The sequence below is a fragment of the Capra hircus genome, chromosome 15 (genome assembly GCF_001704415.2).
Source record: "Capra hircus breed San Clemente chromosome 15, ASM170441v1, whole genome shotgun sequence".
Taxonomy (NCBI): Eukaryota; Metazoa; Chordata; class Mammalia; order Artiodactyla; family Bovidae; genus Capra; species Capra hircus.
In genome coordinates this window covers 1,700,576-1,723,848 of record NC_030822.1, presented here as the reverse complement: position 1 = coordinate 1,723,848, position 23,273 = coordinate 1,700,576, and the positions used below count along the sequence as shown (strand labels likewise).

Genomic DNA, 23,273 nt, shown 5'->3' with positions numbered 1-23,273 from the left:
TCCTCTCAACTAACCTACAAAAGGTTAAGTGTTTTGAGTAAGTTTATCTAAGTATCAACTGACAGAGTCAAGCTTTGGACCCAGGCAGAGTGATTTCCAGGACGCATGCACCTAACTGAAATTTAATTGAATTTATTTTTAACTAAAGTGAAAAGTGAAGTCACTCAGTCATGTCTGACTCTTTGCGACCGATGGACTGTAGCCCACCAAGCTCCTCCACCCATGGGATTCTCCAGGCAAGAATACTGGAGTGGGTTGCCATTTCCCACTAAAGCGTATATTTATTGATTGCATATCGTAGAGGCGTACATAGCCAAAGGGGCAATTATGAAAAGAAAATGTGCCATGGAATGTTGAGCTTGGGTTCTGAAAAGAGGTGCATATGTATTCAAAAGCCCTATAATTTAAAACCTAGGAGACATTGTTCGTGAAATAACATCTTTGAGGCTCATTGTCTCTATAAAATGAGATGGTAATTAGATCCTTGAAAAACAATTATTATAACAGTTAAATGAGGTAATATATATATGTATTATTTTTTACTTTATTTTACTTTACAATACTGTATTGGTTTTGCCATACATTGACATGAATCCACCACGGGTGTATACAAGCTCCCAGTCCTGAATCCCCCTCCCACCTCCCACCCCATATCAGCACAACTAAGGTGCTGCCATGAAAGTGAAAGAAAGTGGAAATGAAAGTCACTCAGTTCTGTCCGATTCTTTGCAACCCCATGGTCCACGGAATTCTCCAGGCCAGAATAGTGCAGTGGGCAGTCAACAAAAGAGTCCGAAATGCAGTACTTGGATGCATGCTCAAAAATGACAGAATGATCTCTGTTGGTTTCCAAGGCAAACCATTCAATGTCACAGTAATCCAAGTCTATGCTCCAACCAGTAATGCTGAAGAAGCTGAAGCTGAATGGTTCTATGAAGACCTACAAGATCTTCTAAAACTAACACTCAAAAAAGATGTCCTTTTCATTATATGGGACTGGAATGCAAAAGTAGGGAGTCAAGAGATACCTGGGTAACAGGCAAATTTGACCTTAGAATACAGAATGAAGCAGGGCAAAGGCTAACAGAGTTTTGCCAAGAGGACTCACTGGTCACAGCAAACGCCCTCTTCCAACAACACAAGAGCCGACTCTACACATGGACATCACCAGATGGCCAATACTTAAATCAGATTGATTATATTCTTTGCAGCCAAAGATGGAGAAACTCTATAAAGTCAGCAAAAACAAGACCAGGCACTTACTGTGGCTCAGATCATGAACTCCTTATTACCAAATTCAGACTTAAATTGAAGAAAGTAGGGAAAACCCCTAGACCATTCAGGTATGCCCTAAATCAAATCCCTTACGATTATACAGTGGAATTGAGAAATAGATTCAAGGGATTAGATCTCATAGACAGAGTGCCTGAAGAACTATGGATGGAGGTTCATGACGTTGTACAGGAGGCAATTATCAAGACCATCCCCAAGAAGAAGTGCAAAAAGGCAAAATGATTGTCTGAGGAGGCCTCACAAATAGCTGAGAAAAGAAAAGAAGCTAAAGGCAGAGGAAAGATATATCCATTTTAATGCAGAGTTTCAAAGAATACCAAGGAGAGATAAGAAAGCCTTTTTAAGTGATCAATGTACAGAAATAGAGGAAAGCAATAGAATGGGAAAGACTAGAGATCTCTTCAAGAAAATTAGAGATACCAAGGGAATATTTCATGCAAAGATGGGCACAATAAAGGACAGAAACGGTACGGACCTAAAAGAAGTAGAAGATATTAAGAAGAGGTGGCAAGAATACACAGAAGAACTGTACAAAAATGACCTTCATGACCCAGATATCCACGATGGTGTGATCACTCACCTAGAGCCAGACACCCTGGAATGTGAAGTCAAGTGGGCCTTAGAAAGCATCACTATGAACAAAGCTAGTGGAGGTGATGGAATTCCAGTTGAGCTATTTCAAATCCTAAAGGATGATGCTGTGAAAGTGCAGCACTCAATATGTCAGCAAATTTGAAAAACTTAGCAGTGGCCACAGGACTGGAAAAGGTCAGTTTTCAATCCAATCCCAAAGAAAGGCAATGCCAAAGAATGCTCAAACTACTGCACAATTGCACTTATCTCACATGCTAGCAAAGTAATGCGCAAAATTCTCCAACCCAGGTTTCAACAGTACATGAACCGTGAACTTCCAGATGTTCAAGCTGTATTAGAAAAGACAGAGGAACCAGAGATCAAATTGCCAACATTTGTTGGATCATGGAAAAAGCAAGAGAGTTCCAGAAAAACATTTACCTCTGCTTTATTGACTATGCCAAAGCCTTTGACTATGTGGATCACAATAAAGTGTAGAAAATTCTGAAAGAGATGGGAATACCAGGCCACCTGACCCACCTCTTGATATATGTGTATGCAGATCAGGAAGAAACAGAACTGGAGATGGAACAACAGACTGGTTCCAAACTGTTAGAGGGGTACATCAAGACTGTGGATTATCACCCTGCTTATTTAACTTATATGTCAGGCAAAATGCCTGGCTGGATGAAGCAGAAGCTAGATGAAGATTGCCGGGAGAAATATCAATAACCTCACATATGCAGATGACACCACACTCATGGCAGAAAGTGAAGAAGAACTAAAGAGCCTCTTGATGAAAGTGAAAGAAAAGAGTGAAAAATTTGGCTTAAAGCATCTGGTCCCATCACTCATGGCAAATAAATGCAGAAATAATTGAAACAGTGAGAGTTTTTTTTTTTGGGGGGAGGGGGGGCTCCAAAATCACTGCAGATGGTGACTGCAGCCATGAAATTAAAAGATGCTTTCTCCTTGGAAGAAAAGCTATCACCAACCTAGATAGCATATTAAAAAGCAGAAGCATTACTTTGCCAACAAAGGTCCGTCTAGTCAAAGCTATGATTTCTCCAGTAGTCATGTATGGATGTGAGAGTTGGACTATAAAGAAAGCTGAGCACCAAAGAACTGATGCTTTTGAACTATGGTTTTGGAGAAGACCCTCGATAGTCCCTTGGACTACAAGGAGATCCCGTGAGTCAATCGTGAAGAAAATCAGTCCTGAATTTTCATTACAAGGACTGATGCTGAAGCTGAAACTCCAATACTTTGGCCACCTGATATGAAAATCTCATTCATGGGAAAAGACCCTGATGCTGGGAAAGATTGAAGACAGGAGGAGAAGGGGACGACAGAGGATGTGATGATTGGATGGCATCACTGACTTGATGGACACGAGTTTGAGTAAGCTCTGGGAGTTGGTGATGGACAAGGAGGCTTTTTGTGCTGCAGTCCATGGGGTTGCAAAGAATCGGACAGTACTGAGCAACTGGACTGAACTGAACTGAGCTGTTCCCTTCTCCAGGGGATCTTCCCAACCCAGGGCTCGAACACAGGTCTTCCACAGGCAGGAAGATGATAACATAGCAAATCCTGATAAATTGTTATGTTATCGTTACCATGAAGTGATGATCTCTATCTTGGTTTAGGAAAGGTGGATGGTGATTTTCAGGGTCTCACACTGTGGGCGAGTTAGAAGTCTGGGAGACTTATTTCTCAACATGCCTTTCCTCACACATGAGTTCATTTAGCCTTTCTTGTGCCCGCCAGGATTTCTTACTCTATCCCAGACATTTTAGGGCTTCCCTGGTGGTGCGTTGGTAAAGAGTCCACCTGTCAATGCAGAAAGTGCTGGTTCGATCCCTGGATGGGGAAGATCCCTTGGAGTAAGCAGTGGCAACCCACTCCAGCATTCTTGGCTGGAAAATCCCATGGATAGAGGAGTCCACGGGGTTGCAAAAGATTTCAACACGAGTTAGTGACTTAACAACCAGACATTTTATATGAGAATTCAAGGATGTTCAGCCTATCTTGCTTAGTTCTCCTTCTGATCCATATTTGAAAGAGTTTTCTTCTCTCAAACTCATTTTTACTCACTTCACTCTCATTCATTAGCTGGGTCACAGAAATATAGGATTGGTAAATGATGGTCCAGGAGTTTAATTCTAGTCTGCACCTCTGTTCTAGAGCAAGTTCCATGTTTTTACTTTTTAATTAAGATTTGAAGCATTGGAAGCATGTTCATTCTCTGGCAGCGCTTGTCTCTAAAATCTTTCTCTGTCCATGCTGCTATTTAAGTTTCCGTTCCTAGTCTCTAAAGGATTTGTGCTTACCAATTTCTGACAAACGTGGTAAAATAACCTATAACAATTTATAGTATACGCTGGGTCCTAAAATCTCGAATAAGAAAAATATATATTTAGATATAGACATGTCTCAATCTTCACAGTAAATGTTAACTCTATCATGAATGTTTTAGAGATACTAAAAATGAGAATTTGAGAAGTTATTTCCTAAACTACCTATATAATACAACATAAGTTTAATATTTAAATGAATATATGATTGATTTTGCAGCCTATGCTACTGAATGACTGCTCCATCAACTTTTCTAAATGTCCTGAAAAGGGTGAGATTGTGAGGCAAGAATAGTAAATGGCACAGAGATCTAAAAAAACCTCATGAGGACTCTTCTGGAATCTAAACAACTGTTAATTCAAACAGTGCAAGCTTCCACCACAGTGACATGAGAAGAGAGACTTACCACCTACTCAGTCAGAGCATCACCTACTGTTTTGGTCCATCCTCTTTAGGAACATAACGTAGAGCTTCATGAGCATAACTGAACTTCCAACTAGAGGAATTATTTTGTAATTTGACTTTATCCCAGTTTTTTCAGGAAAATGTTTATGACATTCCAATTTGAGCTCAAACAGCTCATAGTATCAGCTTCATCACTGCTTTTTACATGTATTACACTTCTTGTTCAAAATGTGTATGGAATATAGAAGCTTACCTGTCTTTTGAAAAAAGAGGCTGCAAATCCTGAATTTTCAGTCTGATCTGAAGCTCTTCCAGGGTACAATTTAAAAATTCTGTTGAAGAAACTCTCTCTGTGATGCTAATCAAAAGGTGTCCTTATAATTGTCACTTACCTTAGACCAAACTTTTGTGACATAGGTATAATATGATTGACACATAAGCATAATTCAGCGACTTGTGGCCACGAAGAGCTAAGGAAAGAAGGTCTATAATATAGCTCAGTAAATTGTTGTCATTTTGACTACATTCCATATAATGTTTATCTTGTGGGTTTTCCTTGTCAGTGGCTGCAGACTCACAGAAAATCCTGTTTTGAGGAAGGCCTTTATGTGTGCTAACAACTATTTACATTCAGATGAGTAAATAAATGACCAGAGGTTCTGTAGGTAGGCTGTTCCTTCTAAAATGATGTCAAGGAGAACTACTTTGGGATTTTAGAAGCTAATGAATGGGAGTCAGGAGGGAATGTTAGGGACCTGGAACTTGTATCAGGACAAGCCCCCATGAGATAGCCAAAGGCACTCATTTTGCTTACTTTAGAAAGAAGCAATTAAACTGCCTCGAGGATGAGCTTGGCTTCCTGAGCACGCAGATATATTTACATTATTTTCTTGTCATTTCTTTCTCTTTTTTCAGTTAAAGTGTAATTTATTTGCAACTTCACATTTTAGTGTACAGTTCTGAGAGTTTGGGAAGATGTGTGTGATCATGTAACCACCAACACAGTCATAATAAAGAACAGGCTTGTCTGCCCTCAAATTTCCCTGCTCTTTCTCAGTGAAACTCTCCTGCCACTCCCAGATACTGGAACCTGAATTTGTCGCATGACTGTTCCTTTGTAAGAAATATCATACAAGTGAAATCATACAGCAGGTAGCTTTTGGGGTCTGGCTAATCGCATCTGGGATAGCACGTAATACATTCATCCTTTTGTGGCTTATATCAGTAGATTGCTGTTTTTTATTTATCAAGTACTATTCTATTATATGGAATATAGCCAGGTTGCTTATTTTTAGTTTTGTTGATTACAGTTAAATCTGCTATAAACATTTGCATATAGTTTTGTGTTTGAACACTGGTTTGCATTTCACTTGAGTAAATATCTTTAAGTGGAATTGTTGGCTGATGGGGTAAGTTTATGTCTCACTTTATAAGACTGCCAACTTTATAAACAAGTAACATACCACTTGCATTCCCACCGGTAAAGTGTCTCAATTCCTTCATGCCATTGCCAGTCCTTGGTACTGTCTACACCAGGGTTGAGTGTTCCTGACAGAATGAGGCAACTGAGTGAAGTTACTAAGGCTGTGAGGAAGCTGTGTTGTCTACAGAACTGAGGGAGGTCTGTCGGCTCCACAGCAGCAACTGGTAGGACCGCTGGAGAAGGCCAAACCACAGGTGCCTAAAGCTGTGATATTGTTCAGGAGAAGTAAGGGAAAAATTAAAGTTTTTAATGATATCTAGAAAATGATACGTGGGCTTTAAGAAGTTCTGACATTTTCCTGGGTATTGAGAAGGTTATGGTCATGTTCAAGGTTATGGAAAGAACAGAGCAGATGCCAGTTACTTATTCCAGCTGACCTCGAGGACCTGCACAAACAGAAAACAAAAGCCAAAGCAAGATTTGCCAACTGTCTCTCTAAATTTCGATGGTCCCCAATCCACACATTCAGACCCTCTCATCAAAATGTGCATAAGGAAAACTCTGACTGTTGGTTGGCCAGTACTACAGTTGCAACCCCAGAGAAGACAGGCTTATAAATAAAAATGGGATTTTAAAAGACTGGGCAGAGACTTCAGCGGCTCTACAGCACAGGGAAACAGACCCTAAAATTAGTACAGGCAGGTCACTAAACAAACAAAAGCAAATATCAAACAATTACAAGCTAATCAGAATTCAGTTTCTACACTATATTGTCTAAAGCGTCCATTTATTTAACACACACACACACACAGATGTGAATCATGAAAATTTGGAGGGGAATATGAAAAAGTAGTCAAGAGAAACTCTCTGAGGATGTCCATACACTTTCAAAGAACCGAGGGAAGCAACAGGTAAAGAACTGAAGGAAAACACCAGTGGCGGGGTGGTAAAGAACCCGCCTGCTGCTGCAGGAGGCGTAAGGAGGCAGGCTCGATCCCTGAGACGGGAAGATCCCCTGGAAGAGGAAACGGCAGCCCACTCCAGTATTCCTGCCTGGAGAGCCCGTGGACGGAGGAGCCAGTCAGGCTACAGTTCATAGGGTCGCCAAGAGTCAGACAGGAATGAAGCAACAGTTCACACAAACACGCAGTTACAGTGACTCATGGAATAGAGACTGAGCGCCCCTGGTGGCTCAGCGGCAGAGAATCTGCTGCCAGTGAAGGAGGTGGAGGAGGTGTGGATTCCATCCCGGGGTCAGGAAGATGCCCTGGGGAAGAAGATGGCACCCCACTCCAGTATTCGTGCCAGGAAAGTCCCATGGACAGAGGAGCCTGAGGGCTATAGTCCATGGGGGTCGCAAAGACCTGGACTTGACTTAGAAACTAAACAACAACAACATCTAATAGAGAATATCAGCAAAGATATTAAAGTTATAATAAAGAAGAAATTAGAAATTCTGGAGTTATAATTTTAACTTTATTAAAGTTCAAAATGTTTCTATATTAAGAAACATCATTTATAAAATAAAAAGATTAAACCACAAATTTGGAGAGAATGTTTGCAAATCAAATATCTAATTAAAAAGATGATTTTGAGAATATAGAAATCTTACAACTCAGTAATGAGAAGACAAATGTCTCACTTGAAGATGGGGAAAATTTGAAAATACATTTTATAGAAAAACATGTATTAGTGCCTAAAACCCACATGAAGAGATAAAAATGATCATAAATCATAAAAATTAAAATGACAATGAGATACCATATCAGATACACTGGGATGGCTATAACTGAATAAACAGATTATAGCAGATATTTTTGGAGATGCGGTGAAAAGAAAATCTCCATACATTACTAGTAGTCTTTAAGTTTTGGATAAGTGGGTGCTGAAGAACTGGTCCAAGCTCTTCTATTACTAATAGCTCAGTTGGTAAAGAATCCGCCTGCAATGCAGGAGACCCCAGTGCAATTCCTGGGTCAGGAAGATCTGCTGGAGAAGGGATAGGCTACCCATGCCAGTATTTTGGGGCTTCCCTGGTGGGGCAGCTGGTAAAGAATCCGCCTGCAATGCAGGAGACCTGGCTTGGATCCCTTGGTTGGGAAGATCCCCTGCAGAAGGGAAAGGCTCCCCACTCCAGCGTTCTGGCCTGGAGAGTCCCATGGACTGTAGAGTCCATGGCGTCACAGAGTTGGACACGACTGAGAGACCTTCACTTCCACTTTCTTTCACTTCTGTTGAAGGTAGAGTGAGTTCCCCTGAAGCACCTTTACAAGAAGAGACAAGAACGGCTAGAGGAGGGAACTCTGTTTCAAGACACTCTCACTCACAAGACAGTCATGTGTTAACGGTAATAGGGTGGAACACTGGAGGGCTAGACTGGACAACTCTGAATTTCGAGGAGGCAAACTCAGTAGAGTTCCAGTCAAAATTCCTGACAAAGTAAGTCAGAAAGAGAAAAGGAAATACTGTGTGCTAGCGCACATATAGGGAAACCTGGAACAATGGTGCTGATGAGCCTGTTTGCAGGGCGGGAATAGAGACGCAGACACAGAGAGCAGACTTGGGGGCGCAGCGGGGGAAGGAGAGGGCGGGGCAGGGTGAGAGCCAGGCGTCACTTGCACATCGCCATGAACACAACAGGCGGCCGGCGGGGCACTGCTGTGTAGCTGCATGCTAGAAAGCAGAGGGTGGGGATGGGTGAAGTAGGTGAAAGGGGTTAAAAGGCACCACCTCCAATTATAAAATACGTCTTGGGGATGTAGTATACACAGTAGATACTATAGCTAATAGTACAATAAAAACTTTAAATTGAGAGAGACGGTAACTAAACTGATGGTGGCGATCATCTTTAATGGGTATAAGTCATGGTGTTATACACTGGAAACTAACGTAACATTGTGTGTCAGTTATACTCCCAACTTTTAGAAAGGCGGGAGGAGTCCATCACGGGTAGAGCTGCCTGATAGGAAATGCTAAAGGCAGTCCTTCAAGTTGAAATGAGAAGACATTAGACAGCAATACAAAAGCATATGAAAATAGAAAACTCACCGATAAAGGTAAATATATAGACAAATACAGACTTTTGCAATATGGTAATTGAAGTATGTAAATCACTTTGAAGTCTAGCATAGAATATAAAAGGTAAACAGGTAAAAATAACTGTAATTTCGTATTACCAGATACCAAATATGAAAAGATACAATTTGTGATATGAGTAATGAAAAGAGAAAGAGAAGTATATAGGAGCGGACTTTTGTAAGTGATGGAAGTTAAGTTGCTACCAGTCAAGAAGAGATTGCTGTAACTATCACATATTTTGGGTAAGCCCCATGGTAATCCAAAAGACAGTACCAGCAGAAGATGCCCAACAGAAAATGAGAAAGGAATCAAAGTCTATCACCACAAAAAGTCAGCGACGCACAAAGCAAGGCATCAAGGGAATAAAAGAGGGGGGAAATAGCCTCAAGAGAGCGAAAGACGGCAAAATGAAAATAACTAGTCCCTCTGTGGTGGTTAATTACATCTATCAATTTGAGTAGATCAGGGAATGCCCAGATATGTTATTAAACACTGTTTTAGGGTGTGACTGAAGGTATTTGTCAGAGAAGGCGATGGCACCCCACTCCAGTACTCTTGCCTGGAAAATCCCATGGATGGAGGAACCTGGTAGGCTGCAGTCCATGGGGTCGCTAGGAGTCAGACACGACTGAGCAACTTCACTTTCCCTTTTCACTTTCATGCATTGGAGAAGGAAATGGCAACCCACTCCAGTGTTCTTGCCTGGAGAATCCCAGGGACGGGGGAGCCTGGTGGGCTGCCGTCTATGGGGTCGCACAGAGTCGGACACGACTGAAGCGACCTAGCAGCAGCGGCAGAAAGTATTTGTAGAAGAGATCAGCATTTAAATCAGTGAAATGAGTGAAGCAGATGACCCTCTCCAATGTGAGTGATGACTATCCAATTCATTGTGGACCTGAATAAAACAAAATGGCAGCAAGTTGAATTCACTTTCTACTTGACTGCTTGAGTTTAATATATTGATAATCTGCTCTTGGCATTAAAAAGCTCAGGGTTTTGGTTAAGGTGCCGGGAGCCAGCATGGGAGATCCCACCCATGACAAGGTCATGCAGAAAGGTCTGATGGGCAAGGTGAGTCAGGCCTCAGGGGTTCCCCCTGAGTTTCCGTGAGCATCTACCCCCCAAAACACCAGAATCTGCCTGCCTTGTTGTGCTGTGCTTTTCCGCTTGTCTGACACTCTCTGGAAAAAGCTAACTCAGGGCTCCAGTCTTCTGCATTTGAAAGGAATGTTTCAGTTCAAGCCCCCTCTGATAACTCTCTAACTTGCCTGACAGGTTCCCCTGGACTTTTTACAGCTTGTGAATTGTTTATAGCCCCCCAGCCATGAGAAGCACAAAGCTTAAAGCATCTAAAGATACAGAGCCTTTTCTAAAGAGCTAAAAATCATATTGGTGATGGATTTCACTGTTGACGCAATGATTGCTGCCAGGCCTCCATATTCTTTATCTTTTAGGCACCTGGGAGGATATTAATCAATGTAATCGGGATATGGAAAAAGGTATATAGTAGTTTTGATGTTAGCAACACTAGACTTTTGAGTTAATTACTTTTCTTTTGTTATAAATCACTGTACTCCTTTTACTTGTTATAAATTGCTGTATCTTTGCTGTGTAAGAATGTAACTTTATTTAGCGCTTTCTGAGAGTGGCACCAGACTTTGAGAAGAACAACATAAATAAGTCTTCTGGTTGACAAACCCTTATCAGAAAAGGGCCGTAAAATGTTAATTGGCCCTTTTGGCTGGAAGATGATGTAAATTACCTAAGACAAGTATGCAGAGAGAAAAGCCTGGTTTTGATACGAGTCTGGGCTGCTAACGCTGCATAACTCTGTGTTACCCATTGATCTCCATGTACTATCAAAAGTATAAGAAGCCTTCTGAACAATAGAGGAGGGACCAGTTTCTCGGGCTAGTCTCTCAAACTAATTTCTTGGAAATCTGGTTTCCCCCGTGTCTCTTTACTCTGTTTTCTGGCTGAATTCCCATCTGGGGCGTGGAGGCTCGCCATGTCTGCTTACTTGCCCCGGCTTTTAAGCTCCACGCGAGAGGGAGTCCAAGGCGGGACACCCTCCGATATTCAAGAGGACACTGGTGGCCTAACATAGATGGTGCAAACTTCTTGTCCTGAAGTTTTATTAGTTCACGTAAACCAAGTTGTTCAGCCTCTTTTCTCCACTAAATTTTCCTGCTATACTATTATTTCCTAATCTTATATTTCTAAATAAATAAGTTTTTCCTCACCTATCCATCTCCCCTTCGAATCACCCTGGATCTACCAGGGCTGGACCCAGGCATTAAGGTGACAGAACTCTTCTGTATTATAGTTGTGGCAGTGGTACCTGACTGGATAAAATTCACCCAAGCTCTTATAATAACACACTACAAGCTATGGATGTTGATGCTTTGTAAATTATACTTTGAGTACAAAATGGAAAAAATTGAAGTGAATATGAAAACATGTGTACACTCTCAATATATCCAGCACAATCCCACAAGCTATTTAATTCTGTCTTCCCTAAGAACATGGGATGAGAACTACAGATGCTCTCATGGGGGAAAGCCCCAGAGCATTCTGTGTTTCTGTGGCTCCTTTCTGACTCCCACGAGCCAGCCTCTGAAATCCCAACCTAATTCCATGTGACATCACTGACTGTGTGCTGAGCCCCCTTGGCAATCATTTACCAAACACAGGCATCCCTCTCTGACCTCGAACCTGATGATTTGCTATAGTGGCCAGAGAAGACGTCTCAGAGTAAAATTATATCGATCGGCTCTAAAGTGATAACGCGTCAGCGAGTGTGTTACAGAGCTTCCCTCATCGGCTAGTTACAGGCACAAGTCTGTGTGAAATATACGAAAAGAGGTAATATTATTAACTGTTTTTCAAACAAGGAGAAGAAAAGTGACTTCTCCAAGAGCATAGTCAGAATTAGTGGTGAACTCGGAACTTTTATCGAGGTTTCTAACTCCATGTTGGGTTCCTTCCTCCATCTTTACTGGTCTCCGAATCTTTGGACCAGTATCTGATAAAGAACGTCTCTAACAGTGGTGGTTTAGTCACTCACTAAGTCGTGTCCAGCTCTTGCAACCCCATGGACTGTAGCTTGCCAGGCTCTTCTGTCCATGGGATTTTTTCCAGGTGAGAATACTGGAGTGGGTTGCTATTTCCTTCTCCAGGGAACCTTCCGGACCCAGAAATCAAACCCGGGTTTCCTGCATCACAGGCAGAATCTTTACTGACTGAGCCACAAGGGATATGTGCTTTATTCCCATGACTAAATGTCTGATTTCATTATCACTCTTTAGGATTGACTGTCTCTTCTTTTCCAGCAGCAAGGTAAGCTTCTATGTTTCATGTACATTTTTAGTGAGAAGTATAATTCATGTAAAATCTATGGGGCAGCTATATCTACTATGAATTATCTGAGCACAGAAGAGATGACTTCAACTTTTTTTTCTAAAACAGTGAGTTGAGGCTGAAGTTTGAATGTCAATATTTCCATCAACAGGAGTTTAGAGATACGTACGGAATAAAGTCATATTGTTCTCCTATAAAAGAATAGCAAAAAAAGAATAAATGATCCTGTTACTAAGTCTTAATCTCATCTTAGTTACTATGCTATGTCCTCTTATTGGAGGCAAGAAAGAAAACCACAAGAGAGTGAAATAACCCTTCTTTAAGCCACAGAAGTGTTCTAATCAAGTTAGTGAGATCCTAAGCGAAGAGTCAGACACAGTGAGTGACTTCACTTTCACTTTTCACTTTCATGCATTGGAGAAGGAAATGGCAACCCACTCCAGTGTTCTTTCCTGGAGAATCCCAGGGACGGGGGAGCCTGGTGGGCTGCCGTCTATGGGGTCGCACAGAGTCGGACACGACTGAAGAGACTTAGCAGCAGCAGCAACTCTATTGTAATCTTTCCCCCATAATCTCATCCTTGTGATTACTCGTACATTTGCAAATGCAGCTAGTGAGGTGGCGGAAAGTACAGGCTTCTGATTTGGTCACGGCCAGGTTTGAATCTTGAATTCTGAATCTTTTTCATACTACCTATGTAATTGTGCAGCTTTACATAGCTGCTCAAGTCCTCAGTGTTCTTACTGGTAAAATGGGTATAATAACATGATCCACCTTACAGCATCACTGAGGATTAAAAAAAAAGGTGGGCTTCCCTGGTGGCTCAGACAGTAAAGAATTTCCCTGGGTTGGGAAGATTCCCTGGAGAAGGGAAAGGCTACCCACTCCAGTACTCTTGTCTGGAGAATTCCATGGACAGAAGAGCTTGACAAGCTACAGTCCATGGGGCTGCAAACAGTTCGACACAACTGAGCAACTTTCACGCACTCACTCAGAGCAATGAGTGTGTGTATTACTTATATACGTGTGTGCTGCTGCTGCTGCTGCTGCTAAGTCGCTTCAGTTGTGTCCACCTCTGTGCGACCCCATAGATGGCAGCCCACCAGGCTCCCCCGTCCCTGGGATTCTCCAGGTAAGAATACTGGAGTGGGTTGCCATTTCCTTCTCCAGTGCATGAAAGTGAAAAGTGAAAGTGAAGTCGCTCAGTCATGTCCGACCCTCAGCGACCCCATGGACTGCACCCTACCAGGCTCCTCTGTCCGTGGGATTTGCCAGGCAAGAGTACCGGAGTGGGGTGCCATTGCCTTCTCCGAAATACATGTGTATATACATATAAATACATGAGTAAGTATATGTTATACATGTGCATAAACATAGATGCATATGCTCTTAACGGGGGCTTCCCCAGTGGCTCAGCTGGTAGAGAACCCACCTGCCAATGCAGGGATGTAAGAGAAGTGGGTGTGACCCCTGGGTGGGGAAGGTCCCCTGGAGAAGGAAATGGCAACCCTCTCCAGGATTCTCGCCTGAAAAATCCCAAGGACAGAGGAGCGTGGTGGAGACTCCATGGGGTCAGAAAGCGCTGGACATGACTCAGCGCACACACACAGCACATACATGCTCTGTGTAATGAGCCTATGAGACCAGATGCGGGTGATGAGAGAAAGAACGAGCTTAAAGAAAGACTCAACTCATGCTAACATAAAGACTTTAAGAAAGAAAATAGACAAATGAATGGTTCACGTGGAGTGGCTGGAAGAGCCATTGAGAGACATTGGAGGACACAAAAGTTTCGGTGGACAGAGTGTGAGATAAAGGAAGCTGAAGGGAGAGGCTGCAGGACTTCAAAACTCACCCACATCTGATTCCCCGATTTCACCTGCCTTTCTCAAACATGTAGCCTATCATTCCATCCTAATAATAATATCACAACTAATGATTATCAGCAGATGCTAGGCAGTCAGCATTTGACTTATTTTTTTTTGATACATTATTTCATCTAATTCTCACAATACTACCTTGAGGTATTATTCTTCTGTACATGGAGAAAACCAGAATCAAGTAGTTTGGTTACAACCAATGACTCTTGGGTGGCCAATGGTAAGACTTACATGCATCTCTTCCCAGAACCCGAGCTTCATACCCAGCGCTATGTCTTCCCCTGAGAACGGCCTCTGCTGGCAAGTGCTCCAGTTTTTCCACTAGACCCATTACACGTACGTGTCTCAGCGACTTAACGGGGAAACCCAAACACTGAGTTTGGGCCAATGGAGACAATAAGTAATTGTAAATTGAGTAAAACTCAATTTTATTTATTTATTTATTGGAGGCGAGTTTATTTCTTTTAAAAAAAATTTATTGAAGTACAGTTGATTTACACTGCTGTGTTTCATTTCTGTTGTACAGTAAAGTGACTCAGTTATATATATACATTCTTTTTCATGCTCTTTTCCACCATGGTTTACCACAATCTATTGAATATACTTCTCTGTGTTTTACAGTAGGACTTTATTGTTTATCTGTCCTGTATACCGTAATTTGCATCTGTTAATCCCAAAGTCCCAGACCAGCGAGCCAAAGAACGACTCTTCCTGGCTATAAAACTTGACTTCGACAGTAATAATTTTGTGAATTCAAATACATTATTCAATCCCTATACCTCAAAAGTTAAAAGAGGGTAACAACTAGTCAGTCTTATAAGCTTATTGAGAAAAGCAAATTGATACACAGGTGAAGTGTACAGGGCAGCTCCAGGCACAACAGCAGCACAGAAGTGTAAGCATTTACGAGGCTCAGGGAACTGAAATGGCACGTACATTCACTCTAGACACGCCATCTTCATCAAGACTTTATATTTTAACATTTCAGTTTATAAATTTATAAAATTTAGACAGTAGGAGATGAACCGTAAAGACCCTTCAGTTTCAACAATGCATAACTCTATAATTTATTAATATGCATCAAAACTTGTTGTCAAAGCCATATTTATATGAATAATATTGAAGCTATAATTACTTCCGTAATGCTGCAATGCACATCTACCTACCCACCAATCATCTAGTTACCTGTTTCAATTTCTCTCCATTCAATTTCTCAGTTCCTTTGTTTCTCATTGCTCCAGGGCCTCTTGTGATTCCCAAACCGCATCCATGGAGAATAATACAGAAGTGACTGAATTCATCCTGCTGCGACTAACCAGTGCCCCCGGACTGCAAGGTGCCCTTGTTCATCGTGTGTACCCTCATCTACCTCTTCAGCGTGGCTGGAAACCTGGGGATGAGTGCTCTGGTTCTCATGGACCCTCGTCTTCACATTCCCATGTACTTTTTCCTTAGTAACTTGTCTTTCGTGGACTTTTGCTGTCCCACAGCTGCCACTCCCAAGGTTATGGCCGAGCTGCTTATGGGAGACCAGGTCATCTCCTACAATGCGTGTGCTGCTCAGATGTTCTTTTTCGTAGCCCTGGCCACCGTGGACAATTTCCTCTTGGCCTCAATGGCTTATGATCGCTATGCAGCCGTGTGCAAACCCCTACACTACACAGCCACCATGACACCCAGTGTGTGTGCAGGTCTGGCTGCAGGCTCCTACATCTACAGCTTTCTGAATGCCTCTGTTCACATCAGGGACACATTCAGTCTCTCTTTCTGTAGGTCCAATCTAGTCCATCACTTTTTCTGTGATGTTCCAGCAGTCATGGCTCTCTCTTGCTCTGATAGACATGTTAGTGAGCTAGTTCTTGCCTTTGTGGCAAGCTTCAATATCTTTTTTGCCCTCTTGGTTATCTTGATTTCCTACCTGTTCATATTGGTCACCATTCTGAGGATGCACTCGGCTGAGGGATATCAGAAGGCTTTGTCCACCTGCACTTCTCACCTCACCACAGTCTCCATCTTCTATGGGACCGCCATCTTTATGTACTCCCAGCCCAGCTCCAGTCATTCCATGGACACAGACAAAATCACATCTGTGTTCTATACGATGGTCATCCCCATGCGGAACCCCCTGGTCTATAGTTTAAGAAACAAGGAGGTTAAAAGTGCTTACAAGAAGTCAGTTGAAAAAGCAAGCTTGTCTCTAGGCTTCACCTTTTAAAGCGGTAATACTTCAAATAACCTAGTTTCATTCCTCTCCTGTCTTTAACCATGAAATTATCCACATTTTCGGGCCCACACTACTTCTAAATTACTGAAATAATATTACCATTTCTCCTTCAAAAGTCTATCATCAAGAAGAAAGAAAACGTTATGTCCAATTCTGTGATACCTGAATGAGGATGTCCACAGGGGTCTTTGAGTTTTGGGTGCCCTGCTTGTAATAAACTTTATAATTATATTTGATTCATTCATATGTTCATATTTTCTCTACCATGTAACAACACGAGCATATAAGTAAAACACTGGACACACAAAACCATGAATATAAGCACATCCAAGAAGCTCAGAAGACTTTAGTAAGTTTCCTTAGATAAGAAAATTTGGTTGGAATGGTCTCTTTTTTTCCCCAAAACTTGTGGGTTTTTTTTTTTTCTCCTGGTTATGTTTTAGAAGCTGATTGACAATTGACAAATATTAGTGAAATTAAATTGTGCTGTAGACACTTCATGGTATTTCTTGCCACAATGTCCTTCCACTTCTTGCAAGCAGCATCCAGATTGTCTTTGGGGAATCTTTTTATGTTAGTTGGTATAAATAATACTATAATATTTGCTGTTATACAAGCAAAGTCCAAAATGACAGTGGCTTAACCACAGAGATTTTCCTTGCTCATATATTGTTCAGTTAGTCGTTCTATGGAAACTCAGTAGGACAGTAATCCAAGTTCTTTCTGTTTTGTGGCTCACCTTGTCTTTGCTCCTATTCTGTAAATCTAAAACATATTCTAAAGGCATTTATTATTTACCGTAACTAGCACATGGAAGCAACCTAGATATCCATTGACAGATAAATGGATAAGAACGTTGTGGTACATATACACAATGGAATATTACTAAGCTATAAAAAGGCACACATTTGAGTCAGTTCTAATGAGATGGATGAACTTAGAGCCTAATGTACAGAATGAAGAGAGTCAGAAAGACAAGTACTATAGATTAACACACATATGTGGCATCTAGAAAGATGGCACCAGTGACCCCATGTGCAGGGCAGCAAACAAGACACAGACATAGAGACACAGTGGGGGAAGGAGAGGGTGGGGCGATCTGAGACGGTAGCGCTGGAACACACACAAGCCACATGTAAAACAGACAGCCAGTGGGGCTTTCCTGGTGACCTGCGACAACCTAGAGGGCTGGGAGGGGGAGGGGTGGGAGAGGAGTATAAGGGGGAGGGGGCATATGTACACCTATGGCCATTTCACGGTGCTGTACACAATATTATAATTACCCCACGATTAAAAATAAAATATTAAAAGTTTAAAAAGCAGCTTTTAAATGGCCCCAGTAGAAGACACGTCACTATCATCATAAACTTGGAGCCAGAAGAGAATATATTTGGATTACAACATCTGTCCACACTGGTGTCCATCTCAGTACATCCAAACGCAGTCTTGCAAATACTGGGAGTACAGAAGCCTCTAAGTATGTAGACACAGAGAAAGGAATATCAGTGCAAGTTCCTATGGCATCTTTATTACAGAATTGAACTCCCCAAGGATCAAAACAAAACACACAAATATTATTCTACTCGGATATTTAATGTAGATTATGTTTACTATTGATAAGTACTATTATGTTTACATGATACGGAAGCTTAGAATCACTGGAATGAACTGCATTACCATAACCAACTCAGATATTAAGCATTAAAATAGTTTGGTACATTTTGTCTTTTCAGTTCAGTTAGTTCAGTTGCTTAGTCATCTCTGACTCTTTGCCACCCATGGGCTGCAGCACACCAGGCCTCCCTATCCATCACCAACTCCCAGAGTTTACTCAAACTCATGTCCATTGAGTCAGTGATGCCATCCAGCTATCTCATCCTCTGTCGTCCCCTTCTCCTCCCACCCTCAATCTTTCCCAGCATCAGGATCTTTTCAAATAAGTCAGCTCTTTGTCTTTTATGACTTACTAAATACAATTGATCTGATGTGTGGTCAATGAGATATCATTTCTAAGGAATGATGACAAAGTTTACAGATAATCATTGTGTCTGTCAGTGGGAATTAAAAACATTGAGTGACAATGTAGAAAATATTTCAGTCAAACAAAACACCAGTCATGCCTCTTGAAATGCTAATTTTACATAGAAGGTTTATTTTATGAATGAATTATAAATATCCTGATTCAAATATGTAATATATTCATCCTGATGCGTGAAGCTGAAATAAAAGCTTCATCCATCCATCCATTCATACATTCAGTCATTTAAAAATATTTATTTAACTCTCCTTTGATCCAGAAATTGGTTTAGGTACCAAGGACTGGGGGCTTCCCCGGTGACTCAGACAAGAAAGAATCTGCCTGCAATGCAAGAGACCCAGATTCGATTCCTGGGTCAGGAAGATCCTTTGGAGAAGGGAATGGCTATCCACTTCAATATTCTTGCCTGGAAAATTCCATGGACAGAGAAGTCTGGAGGGCTACAAAGAGTTGGACATGACTGAGCAACTAATGCTTTCACTCACTTTTACCGAGGAGTTATGAACAAAGCAGATGAAGCTATTTCTTATATGGAATTTATGTTTTAGTTTGAATATATACATAAGTACAAGATGGATTTAGAAAAGGCAGAGGAGCCAAAGATCAAATTGCCAACATTTGTTGCATCATAGAAAAAGCAAGAGAATTCCAGAAAAACATCTACTTCTACTTCATTGACTACGCTAAAGCCTTTGATTGTCTTCAGTTCAGTTCAGTTGCTCAGTCGTGTCCAACTCTTTGCGACCCCATGAACCACAGAACGCCAGGCCTCCCTGTCCACCACTGACTCCTGGAGTTTACCCAAATCCATGTCCATTTTCACTGTGTAGATCACAACAAACTGTGGGACATTCTTAGAGAGATGAGAATACCTCCTGAGAAATCTGTATGCAGGTAAAGAAGCAACAGCTAGAACCGGACATGGAACAATGGACTTATTCCAAATTGGGAAAGGAGTATGTCAAGGCTGTATATTGTCACCTTGCTTATTTAACTTCTATGCAGTTAAATGCTGGGCAAAATGCTGGGCTAAATGAAGCACAAGTTGGAATCAAGATTGTCGAGAGAAATATCAAAAACCTCAGATATGCAGATGAGACAGTGAAAAAGCTGGCTTAAAACTTAGCACTCAAAACACTAAGATCATGGCATCTGGTCCCATCACTCCATGGTAAATAGATGGGGGAACTGGAAACAGCGTGTTATACAGTGGGGCCTTGCTGTTTATCCATTTCATATGTGATAGTTTGCCTCTGTTCATCCCAAACTCCTGATTCAGCTCTCCTTCATCTCCCTTCCCCTTGGCAACCACCAGTCTGTTCTTTGTGTCTTGCAAGACAGTTTCTGTTTTGTAGATAAGTTCATTTGTATAGTAGTTTAGATTCCACATGTAAAGGATATCACAGGTGTTTGTCTTTCTGACTTACTTTATCTGGTATGATAATCTCCAGGTCCCTCCCTGTTGTACAAACACCATTCTTGTTTTTAGAGCTGAGTAGTATTCCATCGTATACATGTACCATGTCTACTTTACCCACTCATCTGTCAGTGGACATCGAGGTTATTTCCACGTCTTAGCTATTGCAAATAGTGCTGATAAGAACATAAGGGTGCAGGTATGTTTTTGAATTATAGTTTTGCCCTGATATATTCTCAGGCATGGAATTATTGGATCATATGGCACCCCATTGGTCATTTAAAACTCTTTCCTTTTAGAAGAACTAGGCACATGCGATTTATTTATTTAACGTATTTCCTGCTCCGGTTTGCACCTGCCTACGTGGGACAAAGGAATGCGTTCCAGTCCTAGGCTGGTGTATTCTCCTGTGTTTTCATGTGCATTGTCATCAAATGATAATAATTAATATCATTATGTCTAGTGGAGGTGATGGCGTTCCAGTGGAGCTGTTTCAAATCCTGAAAGATGATGCTGTGAAAGTGCTGCACTCAATATACCAGCAAGTTTGGAAAACTCAGCAGTGGCCATAGGACTGGAAAAGGTCTGTTTTCATTCCAACCCCAAAGAAAGGCAAGGCCAAAGAATGCTCAAACTACCTCACAATTGCACTCATCTCACATGCTAGTAAAGTAATGCTCAAAATTCTCCAAGCCAGGCTTCAGCAATACGTGAACCATGAACTTCCTGATGTTCAAGCCGGTTTTAGAAAAGGCAGAGGAACCAGAGATCAAATTGCCAACATCTGCTGGATCATGGAAAAAGCAAGAGAGTTCCAGAAAAACATCTATTTCTGCTTTATTGATGATGCCAAAGCCTTTGACTGTGTGGATCACAATAAACTGTGGAAAATTCTGAAAGAGATGGGAATACCAGACCACCTGACCTGCCTCTTGAGAAATCTGTATGCAGGTCAGGAAGCAGCAGTTAGAACTGGACATGGAGCAACAGACTGGTTCCAAATAGGAAAAGGAGTACGTCAAGGCTGTATATTGTCACCCTGCTTATTTAACTTCTATGCAGAGTACATCATGAGAAACGCTGGACTGGAAGAAACACAAGCTGAAATCAAGATTGCCAGGAGAAATATCAATAACCTCAGATATGCAGATGACACCACCCTTATGGCAGAAAGTGAAGAGGAGCTAAAAAGACTCCTGATGAAAGTGAAAGAGGAGAGTGAAAAAGTTGGCTTAAAGCTCAACATTCAGAAAACAAAGATCATGGCATCCGGTCCCATCACTTCATGGGAAATAGAAGGGGAAACAGTGGAAACAGTGTCAGACTTAATTTTTTTGGGCTCCAAAATCACTGCAGATGGTGACTGCAGCCATGAAATTAAAAGACGCTTACTCCTTGGAAGAAAAGTTATGACCAACCTTGATAGTATATTCAAAAGCAGAGACATTACTTTGCCGACTAAGGTCCATCTAGTCAAGGCTATGGTTTTTCCTGTGGTCATGTATGGATGTGAGAGTTGGACTGTGAAGAAGGCAGAGAGCCGAAGAATTGATGCTTTTGAACTGTGGTGTTGGAGAAGACTCTTGAGAGTCCCTTGGACTGCAAGGAGATCCAACCAGTCCATTCTGAAGGAGATCAGCCCTGGGATTTCTTTGGAAGGAATGATGCTAAAGCTGAAACTCCAGTACTTTGGTCACCTCACGCGAAGAGTTCACTCATTGGAAAAGACTGTGATGCTGGGAGGGATTGTGGGCAGGAGGAGAAGGGGACGACCGAGGATGAGATGGCTGGATGGCATCATCGACTCGATGGACGTGAGTCTGAGTGAACTCCGGGAGTTGGTGATGGACAGGGAGGCCTGGTGTGCTGCGATTCATGGCGTCGCAAAGAGTTGGACACGACTGAGTGACTGAACTGAACTGAACTGATGTTTGTTTCTACTAAGAATCTGACATCATATGATGGGGGGATATCTCCTTAGGAAGATAAGTGCAGTGTGGGCCTTAACATGTGAGTCACTGAGTAAAGGATACCTTAGAGATGACTCTAACTTTTCTGGATCCTACATTATTAAAGAGCTAATCCTAGAGACAATTTTGATTTCTCAACAACCTTTTTGAATGCACTTTTGATCTCCCTGTTCCTCAGGCTATAGACCACAAGGTTTAGCATAGGGATGATCATAGCATAGAAAACAAGCCATTTTATCTGTATCCGTGGCATGACTGGAGGTGGGCTGTAAGTACATGAAGATGACTGTCCCTTAAAAAATGGAGAGAGCAGTGAGGTGAGAAGTGCAGGTGGACAAAGCCTTCTGGTATCCCTCAGCGGAGTGCATCTTGAGAATGGTGATAAATATGAGCAAGTAGGCAATAAAGATAATCATGAGAGTGAAAACCACGTGGAAGGTATTAATATAAACAAGAACCAACTCACTGATGTGCTTATCAGAGCAAGAAAGAATCATGACTGCTGGAACATCACAGAAGAAGTGATGGACCACACTGGACCTGCAGAAAGAGAGGCTGAAGTTATCTCCAACATTTACAGAGGCATTCAGAATACCACACGCATAAGAGCCGATGACAAGACAAGCACATCTATTTGTCGTCGTGGAGGTGGCATAATGCAGGGGCTTGCACACTGCTGCGTAGCGGTCAAAAGCCGTTGAAGCCGAGAGGTAATTTTCCACAGTGGCAAAGGCTATAAAAAAGGACATCTGAGCAGCACGTGCATTGTAAGAAATGACCTTATTTCCTCTGAGGAATCCTGCTGTCACACTGGGTGTGAGTGCTGAGGAGTAACCAAAGTCCACCACAGAGATTATTCAGGAAAAAGCACATAGGAGTGTGAAGGTGAGGGTCCAGCAGAATCAACGTGATCATCCCCAGATTTCCAACCAGAGTGATAAGGTAAGTGAGGGTAAACATCATCAAGAGTGGGACCTGAAGTCTTGGGGCATCAATAAGTCCTAGGAGGATGAATTCAGTCACTTCCGATTTGTTCTCCACGGGTGTCATTTAGGAATCAAGGATGCTCTGCAACAGTGAGAAGTAAAGGAGCAGAGGAATGAAAAGGACAGGGACCAGTGGAGCTGGGATGCATAAATGCCCTGTGAACTATTCCAATCACAGCGATAATTTGTCCTCCAGCTCTAAAGCATACACATAAGAAAATTAGTAAAAAAATTAATAGTTGAAATTGAAGGGTTTCATGGATCAGTCACC

At 41.8% G+C, this 23,273-nt stretch overlaps 2 pseudogenes; one reads left to right on the top strand and one right to left on the bottom strand.

Moving 5' to 3' along the window:
* Nucleotides 15,637-16,582, top strand: LOC102188520 (annotated as a pseudogene).
* On the bottom strand, nt 22,117-23,066 carry LOC106501736 (annotated as a pseudogene).